Genomic DNA, 21,013 nt, shown 5'->3' with positions numbered 1-21,013 from the left:
CTTCAGTTGACATGTAAGTGGTGTAAGGGTCAGCCATCCAGAAGAGGAGGAATAACTCGGGCAGAAGTAACAGCTGGCACAGGGGCCTTTGAGTTGCCTTTTGAGGGTAGAAAGGAAAGTGGATGGAGCAAAAGTGAGGAAGACCCTGGTGTGATAAAGGTTCTGAGGGTGCTAGGCAGGGGACCGGGCAGGTGGGCCTTGTATATCAGGGACAATATTCAATCAATGGACATGAGTTTGAGTAAACTCAGGGAGTTGATGACGGACAGGGAAGCCTGGCGTGCTGCAGTCCATGGCGTCGCAAAGCATCGGACACGACTGAGCAACTGAACTGGACTGACTTTGGATTTTATTCCATGTGCGCTGGGGAGCCTGTGGTGGATTTTAAGTAGGAGAGGGATGTGTTCTTTACATGCTCTTAACTTTTTATTTTTCTTTTTTCTTATTTTTGTGATACACTCTTTCAGAAGATGACTTTGTTGTAGGGGAATCTAAGGCAATGCTAGATTTTTTTCCTGACCAGCCAAGAGTTAATTTCCATAGATTTTGAGCCTTCCCATCCAAATTCTTTAGCAGGTATATTTTTTTAGAGTGATAACATTATTTTCTGTGGTCCATGTACAAGGCGTTTACTACATACATCCAGAGAATCGCGTATAATGCCCTATTGTTAGCTAATACACACTATCCACATTCAGGTTTCCTCATTGTCCTCATACTGTCTTGCAGAGCAGCTTCTTTGGTCCAACTCAGGATTCTACATTAGTGTTGTGTTGATTCTTGAGCGTCTTAATCTGCAGCAGTTCCTTGGCCTCTCTTTATGTTTCCTAGCATTAGCATTCCTAAGTAGTACAAAGTTACTGTTTCATATCATGTCCCTAATTTGGGTCTAACTGATTGCTAACTCAACTATTCAAGCAAGGCGCTTTGGCAAGAACATGTGACGTGTCTACACGTCTGCAGACACCGCGTGTTGGTGGTGCATCCCATCATGGGGTACTTGGCACCCCTGTCCGTTACTGATGGTGTTACTTTACGTGGTTAGACTATGTCTTTGCACTGAGGGAGTTATCTTTCTTTGGTAATTGAAAAGTTATTAAATTCCTTGTGTAAGGTTATTTTCCTTTGTAATTGAAAAAATATCAGATACTTTGTGTAAATATTGTTTCCCAACAAACTTGTACCTAATGGTGAAAGTGAGTTATTCCAGTTGTTAGAAATGGCAACCTGCTAACCATCATTCTAAACCAGTTAGTTGGTGCTCTACAGGAAGAACTTTTATCTCCCTACTTACACACGGATCAAGGGTACTCTTGGTTGGTTTTGACTGAGTTATCCATGAGCGCTGTTATTCCTTCTTTAAGTTTTACTGGAGTAGAGTTGCTTTACAGTGTTGTGTTAGGGTCTCCTGTGCAGTGGAGTGAATCGGCTGTGTGTGTCTGTATGCACCCTCTTTGTTGGGTTTCCTTCCCGTGTCGGTCACCACAGACCATTGAGTAGACTTCCTTGAGCTGTATAGGAGGTTCTCATTAGTCATCCATTGTATAAACGCATGCCAAGTGGCTTCAGTCATGTCTGACTCTTTGTGACCCTGCGGACCGTAGCCCGCCAGGCTCCTCTGTGCATGGATTTTCCAGGCAAAAATACTGGAGTGGCTTGCCGTGCCCTCCTCCAGGGGCGCTTCCCCACCCAGGGACCGAACTGTGTCTCCTGCCTTGGCAGGTGAGTTCTTTACCACTAGCGCCACCTACTGTGTGTATGCCACTTACTGTTATCCTTTTGTTCCAGGGATCTTCCCAACCCAGGGATTGAACCCAGCTCTCCTGCATTGCAGGCAGATTCTTTACCAGCCGAGCCACCAGGGAAGCCCGTGAATACTGGAGTGGGTAGCTTATCCCTTCTTCAGGGGGTCTTACCAACTCAGGAATTGAACCAGGGTCTCCTGCATTGCAGGCGGATTCTTTACCAACTGAGCTACCAAGGAAGTCCAGAGACCCGTCCCACATTTGGCCAATGAGACCCTACACACTGCATCCTGTACCTCTTAACATGTCCTCCCACTTTTTAACCACTTTCTTATTTTTCAGCATAAGAGTTTCCTTATTCATCTTACACTTTCCTTGCCTTAGCCCTGAAATCAGCCATTTCTTTAAGAGCCCTGATTCCTTTAAGTTAAAATGGTGTTTAGGAGCCAAGATCTGGGTACTGCCTATGTTTTTTACTGCTATAAATGTCACTAACCTGTGGACAGTTAAAAAACTAATATGTAGGGCTCCCAATTGGCTCAGTGGTAAAGAATCTGCTTGCCAGTGCTAGAGATGTGGGTTCAGCGCCTGGGTTGGGAAGATCCTCTGGAGAAGGAAAGGGCAACCAACTCCCGTATTTTTGCCTGGGAAGCTACAGTCTGTGGAGTTGCAAAGAGTCAGACACAACTTAGCAACTAAACAACAAACAACAAAACGTTGAAATCACAAATACATTCAGATACTCTTATTCCCAGTCTCGTACCTCAGGTTCTCTGCCACCCAAGTTCTTCACTTCCATCTCCCTTCTCTCCTGGTGAGAAACCTGACTTGGCATGGATACCTCCGGGTTCACCCAGTCATACTGTAGATGCTACATAGTTTCAGAGTTGCTATATTCATATCTCCATCAGCAGCAGGCCTACTAAGTACACTTCAGTATTTCTTCACAGTTCTTCCTCCCCAGGCTAAGAGTAAATAGTTCCAAGTGTGATGCTTAAAGTTCACTTGGATTAATTCCTTTTTTTCCCTTCTCCAATTATGGCATTCTTTCTTGGTAAACACATTTTAATTTTTCTAGATGATGACATGTTCCCCTTCATTGCAGATGAAGTATATGTTTTTTTCTTACAGCTTTACTGATGTACTTTGACATACAGTAAAATTAATTTATGTAAAGGGTGAGATGGTTGGATGGCATCACTGACTCAATGGACGTAAGTTTGGGTAAACTCCAGGAGTTGGTGATGGACAAGGAGGCCTGGCATGCTGCAGTCTATGGGGTTGCAAAGAGTCAGACACGACTGAGCAACTGAACTGAACTGAAAGTCTTTGATAAGTTTTGGCACTTACACACCTGTGACACCAACACTGTAATCAGGATTAATGATGGATATGTTCAGTGTAGGTTTAATTTAGATTTCTTTTTTTATGAGCATATTTTTATATGTTTACTAGTCTTTGCATATTTTTTTTGTGAATTGACTTTTTATCTCTGGTGTCCCTTTTTCTTTTCTATTTTTAACCAGTTTTTGATGAATATTAAGGATATTAACTTTGATGTGGGAAATGGCAACCCGCTTCAGTATTCTTGCCTGGAAAATTTCATGGTCAGAGGAGCCTGGCAGGCTACAGTCCATGGGGTTGCAAAGAGTCGGGCATGCGTGCTTGTACACACACACACATGATATCAGTAACTAACTCATGTAATATTAATTGCAAGTACATTTTCAATTTGTCATTTGTCTTTTTATTTTGCTTTTAGTAAGTTTTAAATTTTTATATAAACAAATCTGTCTCTTTTTCTTCGGTAGTTTCTGGATTTTAATAGGAAAGTTTTCCCCCCTGCCACATTTTAGAATTCAGCCGTTTTTGTTTCTAGCACTTTTGTGCTTTCATTTTCTTAAAATATATATTTGAATCTCAGATCCACTTAGAATTGCCTCATTACTAGGTGTGAATAATGAGTCTGTTTTATTCATTTCCAGATGGCTTTCCAATTATGTCAACACTAGTTTTTTAAAAATTCATTATAGTGCTAGGATAACTGGATATCCACATACAAAGGAATGAAATTGGACCCCTACCTCACGTCATATAGACAGTGAACTCCAAGTGGATCAGAAGCCTAAAGTTAATAGCTAGAACTATAAAAATCCTAGAGGAAAACATGGGACCAAATCTTTGTGACCGTGGACTCAGCAATGGTGTTTTAGATGTGATACCAAAAGCACATGTGACAAAACAAAAAATAGATAAATTGAAATTCATCAAACATGAAAACTTTTGTATCTCAAAGGATGTCATCAGGAAAGTGAGAAGCATCCTGTGGTACGGGAGAAAATATTGACAGCTGTTCCTGAGTTCTGTGGAGTGACTTGGCTTTTTTTCGGCTTTCCCTCCTCCTGGAGAGGGTTTGCCTTTCTTCAGTCTTTCTAATCAGTGAACACTTGTCCATCTGCTCCACCACCTGCAAACTGTTCTCTCCCCTCCCGTGCCTTTTTTTTGTTTGTTATGAGTGAATGTGATTTTATGACCTTACACTGTCATTTTTGAGTGGTTTTATGAGAAAGCAGGAGTAAATCTTGCTTGTTCAGTGTGCAGCACGTAATCCCCATGAATGCCTTTTGAAAAGTTTATAGTCCTATCTCCTCTAATATTGCCCCTCTTTTTTTATCTCTTTTCCTTTCTAAAATGTCTATTAAATGTATGTTGCAACTTTCAGTCTATGTTCGTCTCTATTTCCTGCCTCATATTTACCATGCCTTTTTATCTAGTGCCTTCTTGGTGGTTTTCTTCATTTTTATCTTTTAATTCAGTAATTCTTTAACTCTGTTTAGTCTACTCTGTCCCGTCTATTGAATGTTGAATGAGTCATTTAATTTCTCATTTCTCAGAATCTACTGTTCAAGTTTTATAAGCTCCTTCCTTGTTTTACCGATTCTGTCCTTGCTTTCTGTGTTTCGGCACATTTAATATACTTACTTTAAACCCTCTTTTAGATCGTGTTATCCTTTCAACTTCCTCAGCTATAACTGCTCCTACTTCTCGGGTCCCTCTGTTTGTCTGTCTCAGTATCACATTTCTTAACTTGCTTTGGAGGCTTTGTCTGTGAGCTCATAGACTTGCCTTGTTTTCTTTCAGCGTTGTGTTCCTCCCCGCCCTCGCCCCCTTCTTTCCATGCTCACCCTCTCCTCTAAGGCACTTCTGAAATTGCCGCAGCCTGACCCAAAGTACTGGAGTTTCAGTTTCAACATCAGTCCTTCCAGTGAACACCCAGGACTGATCTCCTTTAGGATGGACTGGTTGGATCTCCTTGCAGTCCAGGGAGTCTTCTCCTTGGAGTCTTCAAGTCTCCAAGAGTCTTCTCCAACACCACAGTTCAAAAGCATCAATTCTTCGGCGCTCAGCTTTCTTTATAGTCCAACCCTCACATCCATGCATGACCACTGGAAAAACCATAGCCTTGACTAGATGGGCTTTTGTTGGCAAAGTAATGTCTCTGCTTTTCAATATGCTATCTAGGTTGGTCATAACTTTACTTCCAAGGAGTAAGCGTCTTTTAATTTCATGGCTGCAGTCACCATCTGCAGTGATTTTGGAGCCCAGAAAAATAAAGTCAGCCACTGTTTATGTCCTCAGCTCTGAAGAAGTCTTACAATAGGATCTTTCAGGGAAACTGCCTTCAGTCCTGAGTGAGCATACAGAGGTTTGATTGTCGTTTGCAAAGATACTTCTAATTCTTCCCTTTGTCGCAGGTAGGTACTTTCTGTTCATTTGAAACTGGATTAGAGCTTTTTCACCTCTGTTGCTGTCCAGAAGGCCTAGTCCCCTGACTCTGAGGTGAATCTGACTCTTGTTCTCGGCCTCCCAGGAGCTGTCACAGGTCTTTTGTTCCCTCCGAGGAGTTGGGTTTCTGACCCCAGTGCTTGTTTCCCCTCAGCTCCCTGAGTTCCTTCCGGCTCCAGCACCAGTTCACCGCTGGGGGTTTATCACTGTTGCGTCTGGAAGGGACTGAATCCTCTGCTTTATTTGTGTGATTTTAATTACTGTGTTTACCTGTTTTTCCAAAGTCATCTCCTCTCTTCCCTTTCTAGCCCATCATTTGTACATACAAAGACTATCTTATTTTCAATAACTGAAGTATACTTTTAAGTTACAGAAAGCTCAGTTCTAATCTAAAAGATTTCTCCTTTGCCCATACATACAGTAGTGGGGGTTTGTTCTTTTAATCTTCACATTCTCCCACTTTTGGTGGTGCGTGCTTTCAGGGTTGAGGAAGAGGAAAGAGAAAAGGAGCAGGGTCTAATGTGTGTGACGCTGCTGTGATCCAGCCAGGTGTGGCGGCATGAACATTACCACTGGTCTTGCGTGCCACACTTGAGTGTTTCCTCCGCGGCCCTCGCAGCACCCAGCCATCACTTCCCCGAAGAGGCAGTTTTCTTCCTACTCACTGTTTGCCACATTCTGTCTCCCGTATTGCTGGCTTTGGCTCTTAACTCTGCATACACTTCTTCCGCTTGGGTCATCTTACCCTGAGACACCTGTCCCATAGGTAGAGTTCTAGTGAATATGCTTCAAACTGGACTCACATGTGGCACAAGGGAAGCATACATTTTTTCTTTTCTCCTAAGTTTTTATTTTGGAAGGGCTCAAGCCCACAGAAAAGTTGAAAGAAGAGTGAATGGAATAGTTATATGCCCTTCCCCCTAAATTTTCTACCTGTTAATATTTTGCCTATTTGCTGACACTGAGTTTTTCTAAACTGAAATAACTGAGGAGCACAACACAGACGTTACAGTACCATATCCATTAATACTTCTTTCTGCATGGTGGTAGTGTGGTCACTAAGGTGTGTCCAACCCTTGCGACTCCATGGACTATGGCCTGCAGACTCCTTTGCCATGGGATTTCTAGGCAAGAATCCTAGAGTGTGTTGCCATTTCCTTCTTCAAGGGATCTTCCCTGACCCAGGGATCAAACCCACATCTCCTGCATTGGCAGGCGGATCCTTTACCTCTGAGCTTCAAGGGAAGCCCTTTATCTCCAACAATCAAGGATAATCTTATATGTAATTTATTTGTTACACAGAATTATTTTTTCCCTGCTGTGCTGGGTCTTTGTTGCAGCACATGGCCTTTCTCTAGTTACCATTTGCAGGTTCAAAAGTTGTCGCGATCTTAAGTTCCCCAACCAGAAATCAAACCCACGTTCTGTACATTGGAAGGTGGATTCTTAACCATTGGACCACCAAGGAAGTTCCTACACCCAGAGATTTCAACCTTGTAGTAATGATTAAAGTCCATATTAAAATTTTTCCAGAAATTGCGACAAATGCCCTTCATAGTTGTTTTTCTGCCTGATTCAGGATGCAGTGAGAATTTCAGTTAGTTTCTCATGTTTCATTGCTCATGAAAACTTCCCCCGCCTGTTTAAAGAGCCTATGCTGGTTTCTTTGTGGAATACCTTGCAACTTAGATTTGTGAGATTATCTTAGATTCAGGTTAAACATTTTTACTGGTATTTTGGTTAAGGCGATGTCCACCAGATGTCTCTATAAAAGTACCTTTTTCACCTTTAATCTGTGGAGTGTCATTTTAAAATTGAGAGTAGATAGCCTATTCCCTGAACTCTCTTATCTGGTGGTTTTTGCATCCATTGATAATTTTTACCTGAATCAGTTATTGTTTTAGTATTTATAATATGTTGATTTTTAAGTTCTGTCCTTCTTTCTACAAATATAAGGTGGCATTCCTCTGTAAAAGAGGGCTTCCTCTTTCCTCTCACCTTTAAAGGAAATAATTTGTTACTCATAGATTTGTGGATTTTTTAAGAATGTAGTGTCATCTACTTATGTTACTCATTTTGATGTGTGGCTTACTCTAAATTTGGCCTCTGAGAGTCTATACATGCTTGCCCTGCCCAGCACTGGAAATGTACCTTGTCCAGCTGCTGGCCTTGCCCCAGTTATTACGGTAAACTTCCATCAGCTCGTGGAGCTAGATCTCTCCATGCTCAGAAATGCACTTCCCTACACGGGAGGTGCGCTTCTGTATACTCCCAGACTTGCAGATTCATGCACCATGTTTCCTGAGAGCTCTCTCAGCACACGTGATGTGGGCCTAGCAGTTGCTAAGCTTCAGTTCAGTTTAGTTCAGTCACTCAGTCGTGTCCAACTCTTTGCGACCCCGTGAACCGCAGCACGCCAGCCCTTCCTGTCCATCACCAACTCCCAGAGTTCACCCAAACCCATGTCCATTGAGTTGGTGATGCCATCCTACCATCTCATCCTCTGTCATCCCCTTCTCCTCTTGCCCTCAATCTTGCCCAGCATCAGGGTCTTTTCAAATGAGTCAGCTTTTCACATGAGGTGGCCAAAGTATTGGAGTTGGAGCTTCATCATCAGTCCTTCAGTGAACACCCAGTTCTGATCTCCTTTAGGATGGACTGGTTGGATCTCCTTGCATCAAGAGTCTTCTCCAACACCACAGTTCAAAAGCATCAATTCTTCAGCACTCAGCTTTCTAGTCCAACTCTCACATCCATACATGACCACTGGAAAAACCATAGCCTTGACTTGATGGACTTTTGTTGACAAAGTAATGTCTCTGCTTTTCAGTCTACTGTCTAGGTTAGTCATAACTTTCCTTCCAAGGAGTAAGCGTCTTTTAATTTCATGGCTGCAGTCACCATCTGCAGTGATTTTGGAGCCCAGAAGAATAAAGTCAGCCACTGTTTCCACTGTTTCCCCATCTATTTGCCATGAAGTGATGGGACCGGATGCCATGATCTTAGTTTTCTGAATGTTGAGCTTTAAGCCAACTTTTTCACTCTCCTCTTTCACTTTCATCAAGAGCTCTCTAGTTCCTCTTGCTCTCTGCCATAAGGTGGTGTCATCTGCATATCTGAGGTTATTGATATTTCTCTCGGCAATCTTGATTCCAGCTTGTGCTTCTTCCAGCCCAGCGTTTCTCATGATGTACTCTGCATATAAGTTAAATAAGCAATGTGACAATATACAGCCTTGACGTACTCCTTTTCCTATTTGGAACCAGTCTGTTGTTCCATGTCCAGTTCTAACTGTTGCTTCCTGACCTGCATACAGGTTTCTCAAGAGGCAGGTCAGGTGGTCTGGTATGTCCCATCTCTTTCAAGAATTTTCCACAGTTTATTGTGATCCACACAAAGGCTTTGGCGTAGTCAGTAAAGCAGAAATAGATGTTTTCTGGAACTCTCTTGCTTTTTGATGATCCAGCAGATGTTGGCAATTTGATCTCTGGTTCCTCTGCTTTTCTAAAAACCAGCTTGAACATCTGAAGTTCACAGTTCACGTATTGGCTGAAGCCTGCTTGGAGAATTTTGAGCATTACTTTACTAGCATGTGAGATGAGTGTAAAATTGTGCGGTAGTTTGAGCATTCTTTGGCCATGCCTTTCTTTGGGATTGGAATGAAAACTGACCTTTTCCAGTCCTGTGGCTACTGCTGAGATTTCCAAATTTGCTGGCATATTGAGTGCAGCACTTTCACAGCATCATCTTTCAGGATTTGAAATAGCTCAACTGGAATTCCATCACCTCCACTAGCTTTGTTCGTAGTGGTGCTTTCTAAGGCCCACTTGACTTCACATTCCAGGATGTCTGGCTCTAGGTGAGTGATCACACCATCGTGATTATCTGGGTTGTGAAGATCTTTTTTGTATAGTTCTTCTGTGTATTCTTGCCACCTCTTCTTAATATCTTCTGCTTCTATTAGTTCCCTACCATTTCTGTCCTTTATTGAGCCCATCTTTGCATAAGATGTTCCCTTGGTATCTCTTATTTTCTTGAAGAGATCTGTAGTCTTCCCATTCTATTGTCTTCCTCTGTTTCTTTGCATGGATCACTGAGGAAGGCTTTCTTATCTCTCCTTGCTATTCTTTGGAACTCTGCAAATGGGCATATCTTTCCTTTTCTCCTTTGCTTTTCACTTCCCTTTTCACAGCTATTTGTAAGGCCTCCTCAGACAGCCATTTTGCTTTTTTGAATTTCTTTTTCTTGGGGATGATTTTGATTCCTGTACAATGTCACGAACCTCCATCCATAGTTCATCAGGCACTCTGTCTATCAGATCTAGTCCCTTAAATATATTTCTCACTTCCACTGTATAGTCATAAGGGATTTGATTTAGGGTCACACCTGAATGGTCTAGTCGTTTTCTCCACTTTCTTCCATTTCCATCTGAATTTGGCAATAAGGAGTTCATAATCTGAGCCACAGTCAGCTCCTGGTCTTATTTTTGCTGACTGTATAGAGCTTCTCCATCTTTGGCTGCAAAGAATATAATCAATCTGATTTTGGTGTCAACCATCTGGTGATGTCCATGTGTAGAGTCTTTTCTTGTGTTGGAAGAGGGCATTTGCTATGACCAGTGCATTCTCTTGGCAGAACTCTATTAACCTTTGCCCTGCTTCATTCTGTACTCGAAGGCCAAATTTGCCTGTTACTCCAGGTGTTTCTTGACTTCTTCCTTTTGCATTCCAGTTACCTATAATGAAAAGGACATCTTTTTTGGGTGTTAGTTCTAGAAGGTCTTGTAGGTCTTCATAGAACTGTGGTTCAACTTCAGCTTCTTCAGCGTTGCTGGTTGGGTCATAGTCTCAGATTGCTAAGCTTACTGATCCCCTTTCCCCCTTGAAGTAAAATAGAATCCTCTGCTTTCACAGGTTCTTTCAGAGCCTCCATTTACTTCATGTGACTTTTTCTCTGCCCTGGTGTCCTGCCCTTGCAGAATGTCCCTTTGGATGTCTTATCTTTTCTTTTATGGTGTGGATAGTGCAATCTGCTCAGACTCTTTTTAGTAAGATCTGCTCAAATCTTTGGAATGTGACATGTATTAAGTTTCCTAGGACTGCTGTTATAACTAGGTGACCACAGAATTTTCTCATGATTCTAGAAGCCAGAAGTTCAAGAGATGAAGGTGTAGGCCGGATGCTTCCTTCTGAGAATGGTGAGAAGATCTGTTCCACCCTCTTCCCTGTTAGCTGGTGGTTTGCTGGCGGATTGCAGAAGTACCACCTTGTCTCTGCCTTCATCATCACATGGCCTTCTTGGGTGTATATCTGTGTCCATACTTGTCCCTTTATAAGGAGGTCTTTTCAAATGGGCTGAGCTGAAGGATATCAGTCATGGTGCATTAAGCGCCTGCCCTCCCCTCCAGTATCATTTCAGTTCAGTTCAGTCTCTCAGTCGTGTCCGACTCTCTGCCACCCCATGAACTGCAGCACAGCAGGCTTCCCTGTCCATCACCAACTCCCGGAGCTTGCTCAAACTCATGTCCATTGAGTCAGTGATGCCATCCAACCATCTCATCCTCTGTTGTCCCCTTCTCCTCCTGCCTTCAATCTTTCCCGGCATCAGGGTCTTTTCAGATGAGTCAGTTCTTCACAGCAGGTGGCCAAAGGATTGGCTTTTCAGCTTCAGCATCAGTCCTTCCAATGAATATTCAGGACTGATCTCCTTCAGGATGGACTGGTTGGATCTCCTTGCCATCCAAGGGACTCTAAAGAGTCTTCTCCAACACCACAGTTCAAAAGCATCAATTCTCAGCACTCAGCTTTCTTTATAGTCCAACTCTCACATCCATACATGACTACTGGAAAAACCATAGCTTTGACTAGATGGACCTTTGTTGGCAAAGTAATGTCTCTGCTTTTTAATATGCTGTCTAGTTTGATCATAGCTTTTCTTCCAAGCAGCAAGTGTCTTTTAATTTCATGGCTATAATCACCATCTGTAGTGATTTTGGAGCCCCCCAAAATAGTCTGGCACTGTTTCCATTGTTTCCCCATCTATTTGCCATGAAGTTATGGGACCTGATGCCATGATCTTAGTTTTCTGAGTGTTGAGTTTTAAGCCAACTTTTTCACTCTCCTCTTTCACTTTAATCAGGAGGCTCTTTAGTTCTTCTCTTACTGCCATAAGGGTGGTGTCATCTGCATATCTGAGGTTATTGATGTTTTTCCCAGCAGTCTTGATTCCAACTTGTGTTTCATCAGCCTGGCATTTTGCATGAAATACTCTGTATATATGAGGTTGAAACACCAATACTTTGGCCACCTGATACAAAGAGCTGACTCATTTGAAAAGACCCTGATGCTGGGAAAGATTGAAGGCAGGAGGATAAGGGGACGACAGAGGATGAGATGGTTGGATGGCATCACTGACTCAATGGACATGAGTTTGAGTAAACTCCGGGAGTTGGTGATGGACAGGGAGGCCTGGCGTGCTGCAGTCCATGGGATTGTAGAGTCGACATGACTGAACAATTGAACTGAACTCTGTATATAAGTTAAATAAGCAGGGTTACAACATAGAGCCTTGAGGTCCTCCTTGCCCAATTTGGAACCAGTCTCTTGTTCCATGACCAGTTCTGACTGTTGCTTCTTGACCTATATATGGATTTCTCAGGAGGCAGATAAGGTGGTCTGGTATTCCCATCTCTTTTAAGAATTTTCCATAGTTTGTTGTGATCCACACAGTCATAGGCTTTGGCATAGTCAATAAAGCAGAAGTAGATGTTTTTATGGAACTCCCTTGCTTTTTCGATGGTCCAGCGGATGTTGGCAATTTGATCTCTGGTTCCTCTGCCTTTTCTAAATCCAGTTTGAACATCTCGAAGTTTACGGTTCATGTATTGTTGAAGCCTGTCTTGGGAGAATTTTGAGCATTACTTTGCTAGCGTGTGAGATGAGTGCAATTGTGTGGTAGTTTGAACATTCTTTGGCATTGCTTTTCTTTGGGATTAAAATGAAACCTGACCTTCCCCAGTCCTGTGGCCACTGCTGAGTTTTCCAAATTTGCTGGCATATTGAGTGCAGCACTTTTACAGCATCACCTTTTAGGATTTGAAATATCTCAACTGGAATTCCATCATCTCCCCTAGCTTTGCTCATAGTCATGCTTCCTAAGGCCCACTTGACTTGAGTATGATCTCATCTTGACCTAAGTAATGTATACCCACAACTCTCCTATTTCCAAGTAAAATCCCAATCCAAGGTCATGGGCCTGAGGACTTCTGCATATGAATTTGGGGTGGGGCACAGTTTAACCCATAACATGCGTACTTTTAAACCATTGTTCTTCAGAAATTCCAGGGTAATTCAACATTCTTTTAGATATGAATATCTATTTCATTTCTGATTCATGAAGCTTTTAATCTTATTTTTGAGTAGAATGGACTGAGCATTTGTGTCCCTCCAAAATTCATATGCTGAGATCTAGTCCCCAGTGTGATGGTGTTTAGGAGTAAGACCTTTGGGAAGTTATTTCATGAAGGAGGATTTAAGCCCTGGTGAATGGGATTAGTGCCCTTGTAAAAGAGACTCCAGAGAGCGCCTTCATTTCTTTCTGCCACATGAGGATGCAGCAAACAGACAAGTCTCTGAACTAAAAAGAGGGCCCTCACCCAATACTGTTTCTGCTGGTAAGACTTGGCAGACACTAGAACTGGGAGAAATAAAGTTCTTTTGTTAATAAGCTACCCAGTCTCTGGTATTTCTGTTAAAGTAGTCTGAACAGGCTAAGACATATGTGTGTAGTTAAAATAAAACATTTCTATCATATGTCCATCTTAGGACCACAGGAAGTGAACTACCAGTTCTCACATTCTTTTGTCCAAAAATATTTGTATCCATATTTTTAAGAATTTATTATGAAAATTTCAAGATTATATATAGGTGCAACATATGGTGAACCACAACGTTCTTATCAGTCATTCTCATTAGTCGGCTTCAACAAACTCCTGTATTCTGTCATTTTTGTTTCATCTCTTCCTAGTTACCACCATCATCTCTTCTTTTGATGTTGTTAACCTTTTTTAAAAACCCAAGTTGCACTGGTTCACATTTAGGAAGGATAACCATTGGAGCAGTACAAAAAGAATTGAAAATGAGCTGAATAGATGGTTTTACATTAATAGATTGTTATAAGTGTTGAAGATGAAAAGTGCCTGAAGTACCTTTACTCCCATGGTTTCCAAGTGAGTTTTAACTGAGAAACCCTTCTAATTAAATTTATCTGGGAATTCCAAATAAAATCTCATAAAAAAGTTACCAGGGGAAAACCAAAATTCTACCATCTTCACCACTTTCTGTGTAGCTCATTTGAGTCTGAACTCCTTTGGGCTCTGTAGAATGCACATTGATGACCACAGTGAAGGAAGTTGTTTGAAACTATACAGCCAAGTGGTTGCAGAGATAGGGCTGGGACACAGAGGTCTTGACTTGCAAAGAAGCTGTCTTTGTTCTCACTATCTCTCTCATCAATTTTTGAAGTTTTTTTTTCTCATTTGTGTCCCAGACCCAGGGTGATTAAAGCACGGCCTTCATTCCTCTAGGAAAGCATGCAGCAGTGGCAGTTTGTTTCCTTCAGCCTCACTCAGTATTAGGTCAACAAAATAAAATGTCTACATCGACCTTGGAACTTTGCCACAGCAGATAAATTGAAAATCTTGTTTTTTGAAGAACTGTTAGAGGGCTTCTGTGATGGCTCAGTGGTAAAGAATCCACCTTCCAATGCAGGAGACACGGATTCGATCCCTGGTCTGGGAGGATCCCACGTGCCATGGAGCAACTAAGCCCGTGTTCCACAACGCTGAGCCTGTGCTCTAGAGCCCAGGAACTGCAGCTGCCGAAGCCCGCTCGCCCGAGAGCCCACGCCCCACAGTAAGAGAAGCCACCACAGTGAGAAGCCTGTGCACTAGCTAGAGGGTGGCCCCCGCTCACCGTAGTTAGAGAAAAGCTTGCCCAGCAGCAAAGACCCGGCACGGCGCAATAAATAAAATTATAAAAAACAACTGTTAGAATACTTGCGTTTCTAGATGATATGATTTTTTTTTTTTTTTTTACTGTTTGACTGTACTTCATAACATGCAGGATCTTAGTTTCCTGGTTAGGAATTGAACCTGCACCCCTTGCAGTGGAGTCTTAACTGCTGGACTGCCAGAGAAGTCCTGGAATTGTTTTCGTATTTCATTTTCCTGTTGTTCATTTCCTGGATACAGATACATAGTTGATTTTTGTATATTGATCTTGTATCCTGCAACTTTGTTATTTCAAGTTGAACTAGATTAGTTTTGAAATCCTAAGTTTGACTAAGGTTTTTACATAGTCAAAAATATTTGTGCACATTATAAAATTCATTTATTAGGACTTCCCTGGTGGTCCAGTGATTAAGGACCTGCCTGCCAATGCAGGAAACACAAGTTTGATTTCTGGTCCTCGAAGGTTCCACGTGCTGTGAGGCTACTAAGCCCATGCACCACAGCTGTTGAACCTGTGCCTTAGAGCCCGTGAGCCGCAACTGTTCAAGCCTGAGTGTGGTAGAGCCTGCGCTCCGCAACATACGCCGCCGCAATGAGGAGCCCCGTACCTCAGCTGAGAGCGACCCTCACTTTCTGCGATTAGAGAAACCTCGAGAGCAACCGCAGACCCAGCAGAGCCAAAAAATAAAAATAGTAAAATTTAAAAGTTCATTTACGGTAAATGTACAAGTCCATGATTTTTAGAAATGTATAATATTGTACAATCACTACAGTCTAGTTTTAGAACATTTTCATGGTCTCCAAAAGTTCAGTCTTTATAAATTTTACTTAACTAGACATTTTGTATGAATGTAATGATACAGTATACAAGGTTTTATGTCTGGTTTTCTCCTAGAATAATGTATTTCAGATTTATCCATGTATTCTACTGTGCTACTTTCAGTTGTGGATTAGTAATGCATTTTATGGATACACGGTGTTTTGTTTATACATTCCCCAGTTGTTGGAAATTTGTATTGTTTCCATGTTTTGGCTGTGAATAATGTTATAAGCGTTTCTGTACATATCTTAATGTGGACATAAAATGTCATTTCTCTTGAATAGACTCCTGTCAGAAAATTGCTGGGTTGTATGGTGAATTTATATTTTAACTTTTCAAGAAATTGACAAACGATTTTTCAGAGAGGAAATGCTTGAATGTTCCAGGTCTTCACATCCTAGCCAACATTTGTTATTTTCTATCTTTTTGATTGCAGCTATTTAAGAGAGTGAATAGTGGCATTTCCTTGTTTGATTTGCATTTTCCAGAGGGTTACTGATGTTGAGTATCTTTTCATGTGCTTGTCAGCTGTTAATCGATTGTCTTTGCAGGAATGTCTATTTGAACCTTTTGGTCATTTTTATATGAATTATTTATCTTTTTTGATATTAAGAGTTCTTTGTATATGTTGGATAGCAGTTCCTTATGAGATACATGATTTGCAAAATTTTTCTCTTCATCTGTGACTTCTCTCTTCATTTCAGTCAAGACTGTTTTTTTGAAGCTCAGGCATTACATGGTGATGAAGTCCAACTTCCCATGTTTTTGATTTTATGGGTGGCACCTTTGGTGTCATATCAAAGAACATTTTGCCAACCCCAATTCACAAAGATCTTTTCCTCCTGTGTTTTTTTCAGATATTTATAGTTTCAGCTCTTAATATTTCAGCATATTAGCCATATTGGTCTAACTTTTGTGTCTTGTGAGGTAAGAGTCTAAATTCATGTTTTTGCATGTATTTTTAGTTGTCTTGACACCAGTTGTTGAATGCCTGTTCTTTTATCCATTGGTTTGTATTGGCAGAAATCAACCACAAATATAATGAATTCTAAACTCTCAATTTCATTCTGTTGATTTGTGTATCTATTTAAAAAAAATTTTTTTAATTTATTTTTGGCTCTGCTGGGTCTTCATTGCTGCCCAGGCTTTCACTAGTTGTGGTGAGCAGGGGCTATTCTTTACTATGGTGCTTGGGCTTCTCATTATGGCGGCTTCTCTTGTTGTGGAGCATGGGTTCTAGGGCACATGGGCTTCAGTAGTTGAGTACATGGGCCCACTAGTTGTGGTTCTCGGGCTCTAGAACACAGGCTCAATAGTTGTGGCGCAGGGGCTGAGTTGCTCTGTGACATGTGGGATCTTCTCAGACCAGGGATCAAACCCATGTCTCCTGTGTTGGCAGGCGGATTCTTCACCACTGAGCCCAGGAAACCAGGGAACCCCCTACATACCTATTTTTGTGCCAGTACCACACTGTCTTAATTACTGTGTTTTTATAGCAAGCTGCAGTATGTATCCTCCAACTTTCTTCTTTTCCAGAATGCACTTGCCTGTTCTAGCTCCTGAATTTTCGTATGTTTTTTCCATCTAATTCATGAGCATAAAGTGTCTTTCTGTTTATTTAGATACCGTTTATTTATTATAGTTTTAAGTGTATAAACTCTGCATGCCGTGCTCAATCACTTCAGTCATGTCCAACTTTTTCAACCTTATGGACTATAGCCTGCCAGGTTCCTCTGTCTATGGAGTTCTCCAGGCAAGAATACTGGAGTGGGTTGCCATGCAGTCCTCCAGGGGATCTTCCCTACCCAGGGATTGAACCCAAATCTCTTGTATTTCCTGCATTGGCATGAGGGCTCTTTACCACAGGCGCCATGTGGGAAGCCCAAGCTCTGCATATCCTTTATTAAATTTATTCCTGTTTTTATTCTTTTGATGCTGTTGTGAACAGAATTATTTTAATCTCAGTTTTCTATTGTTCATTGCTAGTGTATAGACATAATTGAATTTTGCATGTTGATCTTGTGTCCTGCCCCCTTGCTCAACTTGTTTATTACTTTCCAGGAGCATTTTGTGGATTCCATTGACTTCTACATATAAAATTCTGTCATCTGCACATAAAATCCTCTTTGTATCTCTTTCTTTCTAGTTTGGGCCCTTAATTTACTCTGCCTTTTTTTCATACTGCACCTTTTAAAACCTTCTGTGTACTGTTGAATAGAAGTGATAAGAGTAGAATCCTTGTCTTGTTTCTGACTTACAGGATAAATGATTTGGTCGTTCATCATTCAGTGTAATGTTGTGCTGTGCTGTGCTTACTTGTGACCCCATGGACTGTAGCCCACCAGGCTTCTCTGTCCACGGAGCTCTCCAGGCAGGAATACTGGAGTGGGTTGTCACGCCCTCATCCAGGGATCTTCCCAACCCAGGGATCGAACCCAGGTCTCCCACATTGCAGGTAGATTCTTTACCATCTGAGCCACCAGGGAAGCCCCAATGTAATGTTAGCTGTTGGTTTTGTGGTTTTTTTGGTATATTTCCTTTATCAGATTGAAGATGTTCCTATCCTTAGTTTGTTGAGAGTTTCACCATTAGTGTTGTTGGATATTGTCAAATGCTTTTTGTGTATCTATTGAGATGATCATGTGGTTTGTTTCTGTTAATATGTAATATTACATTAATTGATTTTGGAATGTTAAGCCAACTTTGCATTCCTGCAAAAAGTCCCAGTTGTTCATGGCGGACAGTCTTTTTTATTTCTTGCTTGATTTCTTGTTGTGTGTTTGGTATCGCTCCTCTGTCAGGACAGTAATGGGCTCATAGAATGACTTGGAGAACGCTGCCTTTCCTCTGTTTGTAAGATAGTTTGTTGATGGTTAGAATTATTTCTTCTTTTAAATATTTGATAGAATTTTTCAGGAGGTTCCCTGGGTCCAAGCTTCTCTTTGTGAGAAGATTTTTAATTACCAGTTAATTTCTATACTTTTCTGCATCTATTCAGATTTTCTGTTTTCCTGGAGTGAGCTCTGGTGGTTTGTGGCTTCTGAGGAATTTTTGCATATCATCTAAGTTGTTGAATTTATTGGCATGCAGTTCATAATATTCCCTTATACCTTGTTAATGTTTGTAGTATCTGTAGTGATTTCACTGTTCCCATTCTTGATATTGTATATGCATATTCTCATTTTTCTTTTTATCAGTCTAGCTACAAATTATTAATTACATTGAGCTCAAAGAACTAGTTCTCACTTTAATTCATTTTCTTTATTATTTTTCTTTAATCTTTATTATTTCCTGCCTTCCTCTTCCTTTGCATTTAATATTCTCTTTTTCTAATTTATCAAGGTATAAACTGAGGTCATTGATTTGAAAACTTTGTTCTAATGTAGATGTTTAATATTATAAATATTCCTCTAATTATTATTTTAGTGGAATCCTACAAATATAGATGTGTTGTGCTTTTGCTTTCATTAGTTTTAAATTCTTTTCTAATTTTCCTTTTCATATCTTTTTTGATCCAGTGGTTATTTAGAAGTACATTATATAGTTTCCAAATATTTGGCAATTTTCCAAGGAACTTTCTGTTTTGATTTGTAATTTTTTTATGTTCTGGTCAAAGAACATACATACTTTGTATGATTTGAGTCCTTTTGAATTTATTAACTCTAGTTTTATGGCCCAGAATATGACCTGTCTTAGTGATGATTCTGTATGCCCTTGAGAACAACATGTGTTTTGATGTTTTGGGTAGAGTATTTTCTAAATGTCAATCAAGTAAAGTTGGTGGTTAGTGATGTTCACGTCCACTGTTATCCTTGCTGTTTTTCTGTTCTATCACTTATTGAAAGAAGGGTGTTGAAATCTCCAACCATAATTGATTTGTTCGTCCTTGAAGTTCTTTCAGTTTTGGCTTCATGCATTTTAAAATGCCACCATTAAGTTAATAAATATTTAGGATTTTTATGTTCTCTTGATTAAATGACCCCTTTATCCTTATGAAATGATCATCTTCATTTTAAGTACTGTTCTTTGCTCTTAACTCTACTTTGATATCAATACGTTCACTGTAGCTCTGACTAGTGTTAGCATAGCTTATCTTTTTCCGTCCTTTTATTTTTTATCTTTGTTCATTTATTTCTTCATAGTTAAATTGTTTCATGTAGGCACCACATAACTGGGTTTTACTTTTTAAATTTTAACTGATAGTCTCTGCATTTGAAAATTGGTATGTTTCATCTTTGCACAGTGGCAGTACAGTCAGTGAGGTTTATCTGAGGCACAGTTACTGTTAATTGGAAACTTTTCCCAATCCTCTGCTGTGATGACTTGAAATAGAGTTGACATTGGCAATTTTTTAAAGTATCAAATTATTGACTAGACTGGGTTTTAGTTGAGGCATGTTGGCTCTTTAATGGGCATGTGGGATCTTAGTTGGGGCATGTGGCATCTTAGGTCCCTGATCCGGGGTTGAGCCCAGCTACCCTGCCTTGGGAACTCAGAGTCAGCCACTGGACCACTAGGGGAGTCCCGACATTGGCAATTTTTGATAGTCTCTGCAGGGATTGATTTTTTTTTTAATGGTATGTTTATACTGTTTCCTGTTAATATGATTATTGATATGATTGAGTCTGTCATCCTTCTGTTTGTTTTCTGTTTGTCCCATATGTTTCTTGTTTCCATCTTCTTTTTTCATTTTTTAAAAATTTCATTTATGTCCTTTTCTTATTCCTTAGCTATAACTCTGTTTTGTTTTTTTTTACTTTCATGGTTACTTTAGCATCTATCAGTCAACTTTCAAAGAATATTGTACTGTTTCATGTGTAGTATAACAACTTCACAGGAGCACGCTTCTGTTTCTCCTGTCCCAGCCTTTTTACTGTCATTTTTCAAACATTTTTCTTCTATGTATGTTTTAGACCCTATAATACATTGTTCATTTTACTTCTGCCTGTATGTCTTCCTTTAATATTTTTTTAGTGCTGGTCTTTTGGTCATGAATTCCTGTTGTTTTTCTTCTTTTTTTTCTCTCTTTTTTTTTTTTCTTCTTTTTTAAGATGTAATTCACATTGTTTACCCATTCACAGCCAACAATTCAGTGTTTTTAGCAGTTTCATAGAAAGTGCAATCTTTATTACAATTTTACTTTAGAATATTTTGCCCCTCACTAAAAAAAACCCCGAGAAAACCCACTCAGTATTCTTGCCTGGGAAATCCCATGGATAGAGGAACCTGGCAGCCTACAGCCCATGAGATTGCAAAAGAGTTGGACACAGCTTGGCGACTGAACAACAAAAACGAAGCCCCCCACACCCACTCTCAGCTGTTCTTCTCCACACTCATGCACCCTTTTGGTAAGGGAGGGATCCTCTACCCTAAATACTGTTAGATGGCCCAACATACAATGCCCAGCCCTGACAGCAGTTTATTAAACACATATGCTCAAGGATCTGAGGAGGATCAAACCTCACAACAATGGGGATGCATCATGTCTCTCTTGGGAGCAATGAACAAACATGGGCTTTTTTGGGAGGCAGCCTTTATAGGAATGTGAGAATGAGTTGACCCTTGGTTCCCATCAGGGAACATCCATCTTGGATGGAAGAGAATCTGCCCAAAGGTTTTGACAGATGAATAAACCATTTGGCATATGAACTT

The 21,013-nt window shown here is 40.6% G+C and overlaps 1 protein-coding gene and 1 non-coding gene across 6 annotated transcripts in view; both read left to right on the top strand.

The window, feature by feature from the left end:
• The window catches only part of EPB41L5 (erythrocyte membrane protein band 4.1 like 5), a 154,824-nt gene that overhangs the window by 85,850 nt on the left and 47,961 nt on the right, over window positions 1–21,013 (top strand). The window lies entirely within an intron of this gene.
• Window positions 19,593–19,730, top strand: LOC122454104. The gene has a single exon (XR_006273316.1). It is a non-coding gene; the product is annotated as a U4 spliceosomal RNA (small nuclear RNA).

Source organism: Cervus canadensis, chromosome 15 (assembly GCF_019320065.1).
Source record: "Cervus canadensis isolate Bull #8, Minnesota chromosome 15, ASM1932006v1, whole genome shotgun sequence".
Lineage (NCBI taxonomy): Eukaryota > Metazoa > Chordata > Mammalia > Artiodactyla > Cervidae > Cervus > Cervus canadensis.
This window is presented reverse-complemented; position numbering and strand designations above follow the sequence as displayed.